This window comes from Heterocephalus glaber, unplaced genomic scaffold (genome assembly GCF_053883595.1).
Source record: "Heterocephalus glaber isolate CG9 unplaced genomic scaffold, H.glaber_assembly_v1.0 deba00001577, whole genome shotgun sequence".
NCBI classification, from domain to species: domain Eukaryota; kingdom Metazoa; phylum Chordata; class Mammalia; order Rodentia; family Bathyergidae; genus Heterocephalus; species Heterocephalus glaber.
The window spans coordinates 10,251,921-10,267,887 of record NW_028258358.1 but is presented as its reverse complement, the minus strand read 5'-3'; the positions used below and the strand labels follow the sequence as shown (position 1 = coordinate 10,267,887).

General features: G+C 40.0%; 1 pseudogene; it reads left to right on the top strand.

Annotated features, from left to right (window-relative positions):
* Nucleotides 1-8,046: 8,046 nt before the first annotated feature.
* LOC101717846 (TBC1 domain family member 25 pseudogene) lies at nucleotides 8,047-15,765 on the top strand (annotated as a pseudogene).
* The last annotated feature ends 202 nt before the right edge of the window (nucleotides 15,766-15,967 follow it).

Sequence of the window (15,967 nt, the reverse complement as noted above, 5' to 3'; positions counted from 1 at the left end):
AACGTGTGAAAGAACACAGCCAGCCAGCAAGATGTGAGGCCTTGACTACTATCTACTGTATAATGCATTGACTCTGCACCACCTGTGGTGCAGGAAAGGCAGATTTCCCCATGAAGCCTGACAGTTAAAGCTTCTGTAATTGCCTATGGCCACACCTAAAAAAACTGTACATGAGTTTTTCACCAGAAGCCGAACTCTTAGACAGTAGAGGAGAATAACAGAAGTAAAATTAGTGTGTAGATTTGAGGAGGTTCCAGAACACAGAAAGGGTAAGAAAAATAGGACAATGGTGCCAAGGAGTATGAGGGATTGAGATATAGCATACCTATCCCAATACTATAGTCTCAGTAAAAATATTCTTAAAGGAAGAAACAAAGAAAAGGGAAAAAAGAAAGTAGATTGTTTCTTTCTCTATATTCCCAATATCCAAAGGGAAAAAAGAACAAACACAGATCTCTTACTAGAAGACTTGCTCCTTCCTACCCCACCCACAACCAGCAGATGCAAATCTCTTACAATATCTCCCATTCTAAGACAGCTTTGGGGGGGGGTACTGGGGATTGAACTCAGGACTTTGCACTTGCCAGATAGGCATGGTGCCACTGAGCTACATCCCAGCTCTCTAAGATAGCTCTTAAAGTCTCTATTCTCAGCAATGGATGACCTAGATGAGTAGAAATGTGTGGCATTGTGGAATTAGTGCTTGTCTTAGTCACTTTCCTCATCACTGGGACAAAACATCAAATACCTACAACTTAAAGAAAAAAAAGGTTGTTTTGGCTCACATTTTCAGTCCATGGTTGGCTTGCTCCAAGGCAGAAATGGCATAGCAGAGGGGCATGGTAGGGAAAAGCTGTTTATGTCATGGTAGCTATGGAGCAGAGATAGAAGGGAAGAACCAAGAAGGAAGACATACCTTTCCAGGTTATACCCCCAGTGATCCACACCTTCAAACAGGGCCCCATCTTCAAATAGAACATTCAGCTGCTGAATTCACCAGTGGATCAGTCCACCAATGAGTACAGTACCCTCATGACTCAGTCACCTTCTAAAAGCCCCACTTATCAGCCCATGAGACTTTGAGGGGACATTCTTGATCCAAACCATAACATTCCACCACTGGTTCCCAAAAGATTTATGACCATCTGTCCATCTCTATATGCAAAATGCATCTCTAAGATTTGCCAAAGTCCTAGAAAGTCTAGCATCAATGAAAAGTCCAAGTCCAAAGTCTCCTCTGAGACTCAAGGCACTCTTATATGTGAACGCCTCTAAAAATCAAAATGAAAATTAAACATTCCAAACACAGAACAGCATAGTGTAAACATTTTCATATCGAAAAGGAGAAATATTAGAATAGAAAAACAGTCAGATGAAAGCAAGACTGAAATCCAGCAAGGCAAATATTAAATCCTGTAGCTCCATGTCCAACCCTGGGGGCAAGTTGTGGCAATGAGATGTAAACTCCAAAGGACTTAGGCAGCCTTGCCCCTACAGCATTGCCTGTTGCAGCCCTCCTGGCTTCCGTCTTCATGTAGCTCTGCTCACTGCCTGTGGTTTTCCTCAGGCAGTACACAGTTTTGGTATCTCCAATGTCCTGTCGTCCCTACTGCACTTTCAGCTTCACTCTCACAGCTTCACATACTGCCCTCTCAAGACCACACTTCTAGGCATCACAAGACTTTTTCTGAAATCTAGGTGGAATTCTCCCTGATCCCACAACCTTTGTATCTGAATGCCCATAGAACTAGCACCAAGTGGATAATACCAAGGTCTGTCACCAGCTTAAGCATCTGTTGGGCTACTTGGGATCATAGCTGCAGTGGCCTCTGAGCACCTGATGTTTGAGGACTGTGAACCAAATCTCAGGGAACTAATTCTGCAGGTGGTCTTTCTGGACCAGGATGACCTGGATCTCTCTTCTCAAATAAAGTATTTCACTTTTGTGCCTCTTTTCCTGTGAAGGATGGGGTCTTGATGATTCTTCAAATGCTCTCAAGGCATCTTTTCAATTGTCCTGATGAAATATACTTGGTTCTTGTCTTTTTTGTAATGGTAATCTTTAAAAAAAAAAAAACTCTCCTGGGCTGGGCCAAGTATACAGCTGCTTCCTTTCTAATGATAGTCAAAACTTCTAAAAATCATTCAGCTGTGCCATTTGCTCTTTATCCTCAATATAGATCTGATAAAAGGCTGCAAAAAAAAAATACCTATGCCACCACCTGAACACTGAATTGACTTGAAATTTTCTCTACCAGATGAATTAGTCTGCACCTCTTCTTTAAAAAAATTAATTTTATTGGTACGTCTTAGGTACACAATATGATGACATACATCATTGGAAATTTGCACCTTTACATAATCTCTCTTGGTTCTTATTTTCCCCCATTCCTCTGCCCTCCCTTCAACCCCTCCATTCCTCCCTATTTACAAAGACTTCATTTCTATTTTTTCATTTTTTCATATTAATTCCATTATCTCAGTTTCTCACAAAATCTCAGGATATGAACAAAATGTAAACAATTTTTGTTTTGCCATGATGTAATACACATGGCCTCTAGGTCAACATGCAATGGAACCCTTGTTCCCAACTGAAACCAACTGAGCCTGGACTTTATTGTCACATCTCTATGAATGTTATACTCTTCTCCTTTCTAACCAAAACCTACCATTAGGCTTAGCTTACAGCATTCTGAAGTTTCTCTAGGCAGCATCTCCAAACCTTTCCAAATGCCTAAAAACCAGTTCCAAAGGGTTCTGATCCACATGTTCAGATAGCCACAGCAAAACCCCACTCCTGGTACTAAAATATGTCTTGGCAACTTTCATCATCACTGGGACAGAATATCTGACACAACAAATTGAAGCATGAGAGAGTTATTTTAGCTCATGTACATGGCCAGCTAGCTTCAAGGCAGAAATGCCATGTCAGAGGAGCACAACAGAGAGAAACTCCTCATGTCATAGCAGCCAGGAAGCAGAGAAAGTAGGGACTGGTGAGGGAGATATACATTTCCAGGTCACAGCTCAGTGCTTGGTTCTTCCAACTTTGCCCCACCTTCCAGTAGCACATTCAGTTGATGAACTCACTATTAGATGAATCCACCAATGAGCACAGCACCTCCATGATCCAATTACTTGCCAAAAGCCCCATCTATAAGCACATGAGCCTTTGAGAGGCATTCTCAATGTAAAGCGTAACAGTTTTGCAACACTGGACAATTTACTGAATCTTTGCATATCTTGTATTCTTCACCTAAAACATAATGATAGCCATACTGAACTAAAAGTTCTTCAGGTTGCTGTAGGCTGACTCTGTTCTCCCACCTTCCTAGCTTGTAGTCTTTAGTAGTAACTATGAAATTTCCTGGGAATATTTCCTGGCAATATTCTGAGATAGGAAGAAAATGCTTGAAACAGTTTCTCTCTTTCCTGAGGAATGTAAAATCTTGAGTTAGGAAGAAATACCCTGGGACAGTGTGGGCATCATTCCTCCCTCCCTTAAGCAGGATGTCATTCAAAGCTTGGTCCAGTGAGTCATGCAGCCCCTCCAGACCATAAGCTAGAGAAGGCTGCATTTTGGAGTCCTTCATCCTTGGTGCAAATGGAGCACATACCATCAAGACACTTTCTACCACAGATTGCTATTAGGAAATTTGGAGGTCTGGCTTACAATAGATTCTAGGCCTTTTTCCACCTTGATGTCTATCTATGAACAATAAATCTGCCTCACATAACTTGTGGCATGTGATTATGTTCTGTCTTACCAAACTGAGACAAGTTAGTGTCCAGTTTACTTTGAGCTGACTTCACAATACCTGCCTGTAGTGGAAAGTAAGATGATGAAAATACCTTACTTGCTGCACTTGATTAATGTTATGGCTTTCCCCACCTTTGAAATGATAACACTTATTGTATAATTTTCATTAGAACATATTTACAGTACATATGATTCTATTAGTCATGGAGAGTTGCTAGATGTACATAACACATTTTAATTCCTTTTACTTATCCTTCGTCTCCCTCCTCTCTCCCTCCATCTCAAAATCCTCATCCTATTTGCAGAAGTCCTGTATCTTTCTTATTTGAATGGTAACAGTTTAGTTCCCACAGTACCAAGTATACCGCTATGTAAAAATTTCTGGCCAAGTATTTTGAGTGTACATGGCAAGAAAGACATAGAAAAGATTATAAAATTTCATTTTATACAAACACAAATAATTACTTTTTAAAGCTTTCTAGTCTCTGGAAACCTTGATCTATGTTTAGAGACTGAATCAGTATGCCTGAGACCATCATTAGTAACTTGGATTTAGAAGCTTTAAATTCAGGAAATAGCAATCCTGCTATGTACAAACCAAAGCAAATATGCACTAACCAGCAGAATGCATGTAAATGGTATCCAATGACATTTTTTCTTACACTGACTACTTTGATACATTTTTAAAACAATAATAAATTCCAATGTCTTTTAGAATAATTTTCTTTTTAATTTGTGAATGCTGAGAAATTTGCTTAGTCTTCCTAACTGGAAATTCAACCAAGAAAAGGTGCAAATCCATTCCTTTGACTTTCATTTCCCCACACTTCACTCCAGACGCTGTGTTTAAAAATTCATCTTTCAAAATCCTTTCAGTAATTCTGGTTTCAGGCAAAACTGAATAAAACTCCATCCTCTTTCTCCCACTGAATGAAAATACATGTATTTTACAGAATTCATGGAGGGACTATCTGAGGTCTCTGAAAAGTAGATGGCAGGAGGCAAATTGAGAAATGAGACAAGGATTCAAAGGACCTTCAAACCTGCAATAAGTTTCCCTATTTCCCACTCCACTATAACTGGGTTGGAATAAAAGGCAGCCAGGTGTGGTTGGAAAAGCTTTAAGAAGTATCCTGGCTTTCTGGACTGAGAAGCAGGAAAGAGGTCATGGAGTAAGCAATGCCTGGTATTTTTCTTTTATTCTTTTCTGCCTCACCCTCCAATCAAGCTGTGGCAAGGCATCAATAGAGACTCAGTATAGTGTAAAAGTCTAAGAAAGGAGAATCATTTCTTCTTACCAGAGTACCAGTGGTCCCAAAGTCATGTAAAGAACATCTGTTGGCTTTTTCTCTCTTTGTTCTCCAATCACCTGACCCCATATCTGTAGACAAAGTTGGGGGAAGTGTATCACAGAGTGAAGAAGTTTAAGTATCTGATTTTAGGCCAAAAGAAGTAAAATGGGGACCTCAGAGAACCAGAAGGTGTCGAGGAGATTCTGGCAAAGCAGGAGCTCAAGACAATAATCCCACAGTACACTTCTGAGCTCACTAGTTCATGCATCTGACTCAAGATAAAATAACAAAGTTTTAAGAATGAAAATATAGACTGCAGCACTTGCAAGGTTCCAGATATAGGACTACATGGTCTAAATAGCAGTATGAAGGTGAAAAACAGAACTCAAATGAAAACCTCAATATTCAGAAAACAATCAGTAAAGAAACAATGGGTTATAGAAAGCAATGCAAAAAGAGAAATGAACAGAGGTGTGAAGAGTACTGAATTAATTTTAAAGAGGCAGAAAAAGGAGAAAATAATATAAAGGATAAAAGAAAAGCCAATTTCTATATCTGAACCTACAATTAACTATATTAGGAATCACATTCATTGTAAATGCACTAAATTCTGAACTTTAAAAATAGATTGTTGGAATAGATTTTAAAGCGTGGTACAATTTACTTTTTTCCATTAAGTTTATTGGTACATTTTAGATATACATCATGATCACATCCATCATGGGAATTTGCACAGAATATACCTTGATTCTTGCTTTTTCCTTATTCCCCTTCCTTCCCCTCCAACCCTCCACCCCACCCCATTTGCAAAAATTTTTGTTTCCATTATTTCCTTCTTTTCTGATAATTTTTCCTTCCCTGGATTTCTATAAGAAATCCACTTTACACATAATGATACAAATAGATTAAAAGTAGTATACTATGTTAACAATAATCAAAAAAAGCTGAAGTGCTTGTATTAACATCTGACAAGGTAGATATCAGAGCAAGGGAAGTTTCCAGTGATAAAGAGGGAGATTTCATAATGATGAAAGTGTTATCTCAACTGGAAGACAAAATTAAATAAGTCTTAAATATGCTTTCCTCTAAAACAGTCTCAAAATATATGAAATGCAATTGATAGAATATAGAAAGAATACACTAATTTACAATTGTAAGTGGTAATTTCAACACTGCTCTGTCTATAATAGCCAAACAAAATAAAGAGGAAATAAAAAGGTATAGAAAAATATTATCAAACAACAGTACCTAATTCACATTTTTAGAAGAACTTATGCAACACTAGTACAATAAACATTATTATAATGTGCAAATGAAATATTTAATGCAATAAATCATATCAAGGTCATGAAATCTAAAAGAATTTATGTCATATAAATATGATCTATTAACATGATGAAATTAAATTAAAATTAATAATAGGAGCTAGTAAATTTCCAAACACTTAAGAATTAAACAGTACATTCACCAACGACCCATGAATCAAAGAAAACAATCTCAAGAGAAATTAGAACATATTTTGAAGTAACAAAATTGAACATATAGCAATATGTGAGGTGCAACTGAAGAAGCACTTCAGGAGAAATTTATTCCATTATATGCTTGTGATACAAATAGGAATTATTACAAAGTAACAATGAAGGTTTTGCTTGAAGAAACTTAAAAATAATAGCTAAATAAACTAAGTATGAGCAGAGGAAAAGGAATAAGGATATGAACAGTAATTGATACAATTTTAAAAAGGTAAAAGAGAAAATAATCTTAAAGCTCTTTCTTTGGAAGACGTGTAATGAAAAAAGGGATAAACAGATTAGAATGAAAGCATAGGTATCAATCAATTCCACAGACATTAAAATTAAAATAAAGTGTACAATCAAAATGATGCACATAAATTTCATGACTTGGGATGACAGGTTCCTTGAAGATGATGTGTATCTAAAACTCATAAATGAAGAAATCAGTAGCCCAAAGAGTCTTTTGTTATAGTTACTGTATTCATAGTTTAAGACGATAAAGAATTATCACAAAGCCCAGATGATTTCACTGGTAAATTTTTCTGAGCATTCAAAGAAGAAATATCAATCCTACATAATTACTTTCAAAATATTTGGTAGAAAAGGTGTGAAAGCTCCTCTTTTGTATTTTAGGAGGTCAACATGACTCTGATACCAAAATCAGTAACCTTCTAAAAAAAGTTGAAAAATATATTCAACAACATAGAAGTGAATCCAGAAATACATAAAAAGAAAAATATGTAATGAGGAAGGGAATTATTATTGGAAAATAAGGCCAATTGGATCTGTGAATTCAATGTAATGCAATACATTAAAAGATGAAAAGAAAAAGAAAATATGTTTATCAATGTCGAAAAGTCCTTTGACAATATCCAGCACCATTGCTTGCTAAAGCCTCTCAGGAAACTGGGTATAGAAAGGAATTTTTAACCTTATAAAAATTATTCAGAAAAATCCATAGCTAACAAGAAACTTAATGGAATACACAGTGTTTTCATCCTAAGATCATAAACAAGGCAAAGATGTACATTCTCCATACTACTTTACTCAAAGTAGGGAACACCCAAAGATATTCAAGCCTAATCCCTAGATATTGTGAGTAATTCCTGTAGCAAAGGGGAATTAAGCTTGCAGATGAAATTAAATGTTGTTAGTCAATTAACCATGAGATGGAAATTCTGTGGTGTCCCCCATGTGCCCAATATAATCACAAGGGACCTGTTAAATAGAAGAAGGAAGAGTCTGTTATAGTTTCATATCTGTATGTCCCTCCAAGACCTCATGTGCTCATAAGTGGGGCTTTTTGGAGATGGCTGGATCTAGAATGTGTAATTCTGAGGGCCGGGAGTTTAGCTCAGTGGTTCCAGTGCCTGCCTCACAAGTGCAAGGTTCCGAGTTCGATCCCCAGTACCAACAACAACAAAAGTTGACCTAGAATGTGTAATTCTGGAATGAAGTGTGCATGGTACTAAATTAGTCCATGGGTTGGCTTAGCACAGATTTGGTTGTGGATAATGGGAAGGCTCATCCAGAATGTGGGTGCCTGGATGGATATAAAGGGAAAGAGGGAAGGTAGACTTGCTGCTTTTGCTGTGTGCTGCTTGATGCCTCCTTCCTGCTTTACCATGAACTGTTTCTCCTCTGTGATGACCCTCTGCCATGCCACCTGGCTTTGGAGCCAGCTGACTATGAACTGAAACCTCTACAAACTGTGAGTTGAAATAAACCTTTCTTCCTTCAACTTGTAGGTATTGGGTATTTTGTCCTAGCAACAAAAAGTAACTAAGACAGATTTGAAGATGCTATGTTGATAACTTCAAAGATAAAAGGGGCTGTGAGCAAAGGAATTTGGGTATCCTTTAGAAAATGCAAAGGGAAAGAAAGTCAATCCTCCCCAATAGCCTCCAAAAAATAATAGCCTTACCAATCTCTTGATTTTAGCCAAGTGTGACCCATTTCAGATGTCTTACCTTCAAAATCACTAAGACTGTGATGATATGTTACAGCAGCAATAGGAAACTAATAACATTATCAAAGATCAAGATGATACAGTAAGGGAAGAAAACAATTTTTTAAATATACAAATTAAAGGAAAACATTAAAGGTTTATTTGCAGATGACATAATTTCTGTATAGAAAATACTGAGTATGTAAAAATCCTAGAACTAATAAGTGAGTTCTGTAAAATTATAAAATATAATGTCAACACACAAAAATTAACTCAATTTCTATGACAGTAATGAACAAGCAGAAACCAAAATTTTTTAGCTATTTGTATTTACATTATCTTACAAAACATTGAGTCAGGCAAGGTGGCTCATGCTTGTAATGCCAGCTACTCAGAAGGCTAGGGTAGGAGGATTACAAATTTGAGGCTAGCCTTGGCCACTTAACAAGACCATGTCACAAAATAAAAATTTTTAAAGAGGTAAGGCTATAACTCCGCATTGGAGAGCTTGCTTAGCATGTCTGAGGCCCTGGGTTTAAGCCCCAGTACTGAATAAAAAATCTTAAATATATATGTGTAAAACTAACAAAGCATGAGCATGATGTATGCAGGTGATTATGAATGAAATAAATGAAATCAAAGAAGAGCAAAGTAAATATAGAGACACACCCTTCATAGAGTGGAAGATGCACTATAATTAAAGATTGCAACTCCTCCCAAATTTATTACAGATTTGTTACACTTTTGCCTCAATTTGGGGAAGTTAAAATCCTAGCAAAAGTTTTTGAGATAAACAAACTGATTTTCAAATTTATATTGAAAATCAAAGAAAAAGCCAAAACACTTTTGAAGAAAAAATAAATCTGGAGAAATTGTACCCTCATTTTGAAATTTTCTATAAGTCTACAGAATTCAAATCGGTGTGATATTGGCTAAGCATACAAATCATTCAAGCCGAAAGGAATATCTAAAAATAGGTCTAAATCTTTTATCAAAGGTCCACCACCAACTCAATGGAGAAAGAATAGTCTTTTCAACAAATAGGGATGTTAAAAGTATACATCCATGTCTTGGCTCTGGTTGCTAATACAAAGCACTATAGTTTGGGTTTCTTAAACAGCAGATATATATTAGTTTTTAAAGCTGGGAAGGCCAAGATCAAAGTACCAGCAGGTTTAGTTCCTGGTGAAATTTTCTCCTTGGCTTGTATAGACTGCTTTTTGGCTATGTCTCCAAATAATGAGAAGAGAAAAAGAAAACTCTGATCTCTCTTCCTCTACCCAGAAGAGCACTAATCCCACTATAGGGGCTCTACCCTCATGAATTTATCTAAACCTAATCACTTCTAAATACCTCCCTCCAAATAACCTCACACTGGGAGTTAAAGAATCAGCATATATATTTTAGGGAGATGCAGACACTCCATCCATAATAATCTCCAAACCAAGAAAAAGAACCTTGAACTAAGCTTCTATTAAAATTAAGAAAAAATGTATCAGAGATTTTAATGTGAAACTTACAAATGTGAATCTTCTAGTATAAAACATAGGAGAAAATGTTTCATGGCCTGGAGATTGGGAGAGTTGTTTAGGGTAACCTCAAAAGAGTGATATATAAATGGAAATACATTTATGAATTAAACTTCATCACAGTTAAAAAGTTTTGTTCTATGAAATCTACTATTAATAGAACAATCAGACAGTACGAAACATGAGAAAATATTTGCATATTTAACAAAAGACTACCTTTAGAATATATTCTTGAAACCCTCTTAAAGTTCAATAGAAAGAAAGAAACAATTGGATTAAAATGAGCAAAATACTTGAATAAATATTATACTAAAGAGGATATTATGATGGTAAGCAAATATATAAAAAGACATTCAACATCCTTTGCCACTGGGAAAATACAGCATAAAACTATATTGAGTTACCACTGTCCCGCTATTAAAATGACTACATTTTTAAAAACCTGATGATAACAAAGGCTGAGGAGGATGTAGAGCAATTGGAACTTTCACACATTTCTAGATATGAATTGACTGTTTGTGTCCACCCACAATTTGTATGTTAAAGCTCTAACTCCGCTATGGATGTGTTTGAAGATGGGACCCTAAGGAAGGAAAGAAAGTTGTAAAATCATGGACTGATACAAGAGTAATGTCTTCTAGGAAAGACACTAGAGAGCTTGCTCTCTCCCTTTCCTCACTTGTGAGGACATAGCAAGAAGGCAGAAAAAGAAAAACAACTTTCACCATAGACTAGAGCCCTGACCTTGGACTCCCAGTCTCTAGAACTGTGAGAAAATAGAGAGGTGGTATTTAAGCTGCCAGTCCATGGAATTCGGTTATGGCAGCCTTGGCTGACTAACATATGGTGGTAACATGAAATGGTGCAGCCACTTTGGAAAACAGTCTGTTAAACCTACTCTTACCAAGTGACGGAGCAACCCAACTTAGATATTTACCCTCTATAGAAATGAAAATTTATGTCATACCAAAACCCCTAGAAATGAATGTTCATAACATCTCTAGTCACATGGTATAGAGTAAAATTTCACAATGGGTAAAGAGGATCAAGGGGGAAAAAAAAGGAACCAAGCTTTTTCCAAGAAGGCTACTATTATTGAAAGATAAAAAGCAAAAACACATAACAAATCTGTAAAATATATCTCAAAAATGACTGTGGTTGTAGTTTCTAGAATTTGGAACTTACTGAGATTAAAAAAAAATTGGTTATATAATACATTTTGTGAGATTTGCTAACACCTGAATATCTCCCCTACCCCCAAGTCCTATGACCTACTGAATATTTAAAATGAACTTTGGTTTCCAAAACTGGCTTGAGAAGAAAGTCAGAAAGAAGACTGAAAAAGCTATGCAGCCTCAATTTGGGCATATTATCCAATGCCAGCTTCTGAGTTGGCCAGGAAAAATAAAGGCAAAGAAACTGCCAAGCAGGCAAAGTCTCAGACTCTGGAGCCCAGTGATAAAGAAGCTCTTCCCAAAGAGTAGGACCAGTGCCAGGCTGTGGAGCATTCCTGTCCCTGGATATATCCTAGAGTGGCAACAAGCATTTGTTGTTCTGAGTAACTGAGATTTTTGAGGGTTTCTTTTAAGTGCATTATTCTCACAGCAAAAGCAGACATTTTTTTCACTTTGTGCTTCATCAATTAGAGTTCATAATCATACAGAAAAATGGTTGCTACGTGTTTTTGCTCTTTCTCAGGGAGGAATGTTTATTGTGGTAACTCTTTCCTTGTGCTGCCACTGTAGTGTGTGTGTGTGTGTGTGTGTGCATGTGTGTGTGTGTGTGTAGGAAGACAAGCACTTGTCAAGAGAGCAACTAACTCATATTTTTATTCCAAGTTTCCAGACCAACACCAACCATATTCACACCTTGTGTGAGGGCTATTGTGAATCACTCAGAAACCTTCATTTAAAGCAATGACTGAATAAGCCTGAGTAGTCACAAAGTTGGAGACAGGAGGTCCCCCAGAAGAAGTCTTGAAAAAGACTTGAAAAAAGAGTGCATGTGTTCCACATCCAAAAGAAAGAACTGACTAAATCTTTGGTTACTAGAAGACAGAGTATAGCAAACATGTGACCCAGGCTAAAGAACACAACAGGTATGACATATTTAAGCATTCTTTCTCCTACTGTGATGATTAACGGGGCTGTGTGCCCCCACAGTATGGCAGATCCTCTGTCAGTTGGATCCCTGCATGACTATATGGAGCAGAGACCTCCCCAACACTGGTCCCTGCCAACCCTCCATAGACATGTAGCAACATAATGTTCCAACTAATATATACACCCACCTTCATTTTGGAGTAAAAGTTTCTGGTAAGGTGAGAATCATCTTGACCATTCATACCATAACAACAGCAGGCAGAAGACGGAGCTGATAAAATTAATACAATAGTGTAATGGATAAAGAACCCAATTTAGTTACCTGAAGCTCATACATATGAATATCCTTTCAAAGCAATACCACAGTTCACCTGTGCCATAATATCAGGAGTTTTGTATATTTACATGTGTAAAAAGATGAAATATAGCCTTGCATGCACAGGTCTTTCCTGAAGCATTTCCACTGCAAGCTGGAAATAAGATATATGATTATAGAGCCCAAATTTATATTTTTTCCAAAAAATAGCATACAGAGAATAATTTGTGGTGTTTGCCACTATTCACTAGTCCAGGATATCCATCTTTTAACTTTTTGGTTAAATCCAGTATTTACTAGCAAATTTCTGCTGATAGAAGTGTTGGTACTTCCATTGTTTGTACTAATTCTTTTTCAAGTGAGTAGAGTTAGTGTGAGGGAATACTGACACTCAGTTCTATTTCTAGCAGATACTAGGTTTTATTGAGTTGGAGCAGGAAAAAATTATTTTTTTCATTTTTCCAAGTCTGCATCTGGGATTGTTTGTTACTTTCATTTTGACAGATGGAGAGAAGATGAACATATCACAAGATTTATTTTTCAGGGCATATTTGATAGAATCAGAGACCTTTTACCCTTCTATATACTGCCTGGAAAAGTCAAATCAAACCAACATAATATGATTTGGTTCACTCAGACTTTGTTAAAGAAGCAGGGCTTGATAGATAAAACTGTATCAAGCTGTTTTTTGTTTTTTCTTTCTAGAAACTTAAGTCTAAGACAAATTCATGGATCAAAGGCTACATAAAATATAAAATATCTAGTTTTCCTTCATAATAGATTTTTTGTTATGGTATAGATAAGGTATACAGGCAGCATGAAATATATAAAATTTTAGCAAGTAAACACAACAAAGAAGAATCCTCAAAAGATTTATTCAGTTTCCAAAATTTTCTCAGGAGGAATAACTATCCCACTAAGTGTTGAAACAAAAAAAACCGAGATATTTTTAAAGCATGTCTCAAAATCATCTGTTTGCTCTCCCTAAGTTCCAAAGTCAGAAAGTTGGAATTAATTTTAAAATTTGTTTTGTTGCGGGGCCAGGTGGGAGGGGTGGGGGGGCTGGTTCGCTTGGTGCCCTCTGCGCATGCGGTGGGGCCGGAGGTGGGGCCGCGAGCGCCTTTACTGTAGGGTTCGAGCAGTAGTGGGGGGCAACGGCTGTCACCCAGCCATCGGTGGCGGGTTGGCGATGGCCTCCGTCCTCGGATGGGGGGGGCGGGGGAGCCCAGGCAGCTGCTGAGGAGGAGGAGCGAAAGGTGGTACCGTCCGAGTAAGGAAATGTTTCTTCCCGCCAGAGTTCCGGCCTTTTGCTGTAGATCCCCAGATCACCTCACTGGACATATTACAGCACATCCTCATCCGAGCCTTTGACTTGAACGGGAAGAACTTTGGCATCAGCTGCTTTGCCCGGGACCGGCTAGGGTCCCTTTTTAGCTTGCTTGTCCCTCCTGTCTGACTGGGACCTCAGCGTAGCTTTCACCACTGCCTCCAAACCTTGCGTGCAGTTGCGTGTGGACATTCGGCCCTCAGAGGACAGCCCACTGCTGGAAGATTGGGACATAATCAGCCCCAAGGATGTCATTGGCTCTGATGTGCTGCTGGCTGAGAAACGCTCATCACTGACGACTGCTGCCCTGCCCTCCACACAGTCCATTTTCTCTCAGGTGGGCCGCACCTTGTCCCAGGTCCAGCAGGTGCTGAGCTGGTCATATGGGGAGGACATGAAGCCCTTCAAGCCACCCCTAAGCGATGCTGAGTTTCACACATATCTGAACCATGAGGGCCAGCTGTCTGCTCCCGAGGAGCCGAGCAGCTCAAGAGTGAGTGGGCTCAGCGGGCGAGTCCCGAGGATCTGGAATTCATCCGCAGCAGGGTCCTCAAGGATGTCCTGCGCACCAACCGGGCCCACCCCTACTACGCTGGGCTTGAGGATGGCCCTCACCTGCGGGCACTGCATGACCTGTTCACAACCTACGCTGTCACCCACCCACCGGGGTCCTACTGCCAGGGCATGAGCGGCCTGGGCTCACCCATCCTTGCCGCCATGGACCATGAGGGCTACACCTTCGTCTGCTTTTGTGGCATCAGGAAGTGCCTAGCTGCCAACTTCCATCCTGATGGCCACACCGTGGCCATCAAATTTGCCCACCTCAAGCTGCTACTGCGACACGCTGACCCGGACTTCTACCAGTACCTGCAAGAAGCCAGTGCTGATGACCTTTTCTTCTGTTACCGCCGGTTGCTGCTAGAGCTCAAGCAGGAGTTTGCCTTTGACGATGCCCTTCGCATGCTTGAGGTCACCTGGAGCTCACTGCCCCCTGATCCTGCCGAGCACGAAGTAGAGCTTGTTGGAACCCCCAGCCAAGTGGCAGACACTGGCTTCAGTGGCCGCAGGGGGCGACCTGTGCGACAGCAGCACATGCTAAGGCCTGCTGGCAGCGGAGGAGGTGGTACCTTCGAAGATGTGGCTGATCACTTGGCTAGGTCCAGCCAGGGGCCTGGTGGTGGGGGGCTTCTCCTGAGACAAGCCAGCCCGGATGGCCTCCAGCAACTCAGGGATAACATGGGCTCCTGGAGGAACCCTCGAGTCCAGCTGCCCACCCTGCTGCCCTCATCAGCTCCAAGTCCCTCTCTGAGCCCTTACTGAACTCCCCAGACCCACTGCTCTCCTCCTCTTCCTGCCCCGATTCCCCATCTTCCCCCTCTCCACCATTAACCCCCGAGGCCTCTCCCACTGGTGACATGGCCGTGGGATCCCCCCTGATGCTAGAAGTAGGCTCCCCCTCCAGACCCTAGGAAGTCCCTGCCACCCCCAGCCCCAGCGGGCCAGCCCCCACCCCAGGAATTTGGCCCCGGAAACCCATTCATGCTGTTGCTCGGCCGGGCCATCTTGCTGGAGCACCGTGACCACATCCTGCGCAACTGGCTGGATTACAAGGAGCTGGCCCTGCGCTTCGACCGCCTTGTGCGCAAACAGCACCCGGGGCGGGTCCTGTGCGGAGTCAAGGCTCTCTTTGCTGATTACCTGCAGTCTGAGGTGTGGAACCAGAGGAGGGCGCTGAAGCCACAGCCCCATCCTGAACAGGCTCCCTCCAGCCTCCCATCAGCCCCACCAGAAGTCCCTCCTCTACCATGAGGGCCTACACTTCAGACCTCACATCCCTGCCTGCCACCCCTAGACCCTTTGAAGCTTGGGGCCCGCTCTCCCCAGGTCTGAGTGTGCGGGACTCTGCTTTGGCACTGTCCCATGGAGCCACAGCCTCTTTTTCCTGTTTTGTTTTTAAACAACTATACTTTGCACATGTGGAAAATAAATAAATAAACAAATATTTCTTTTGTTTTGTTTTATTTTGAGACAGTCTCTGTAATTAGCTATGCTACCCATTACAATCCCCTTGCTTCAGAGTACTTAGATTATAGGTTTATGCCAACAGCTAAAACCTATCTGACATTATTCAGCCGGCCACTGAGCAGTGGACCTCACCACACACAGTGCTCTGAACTTA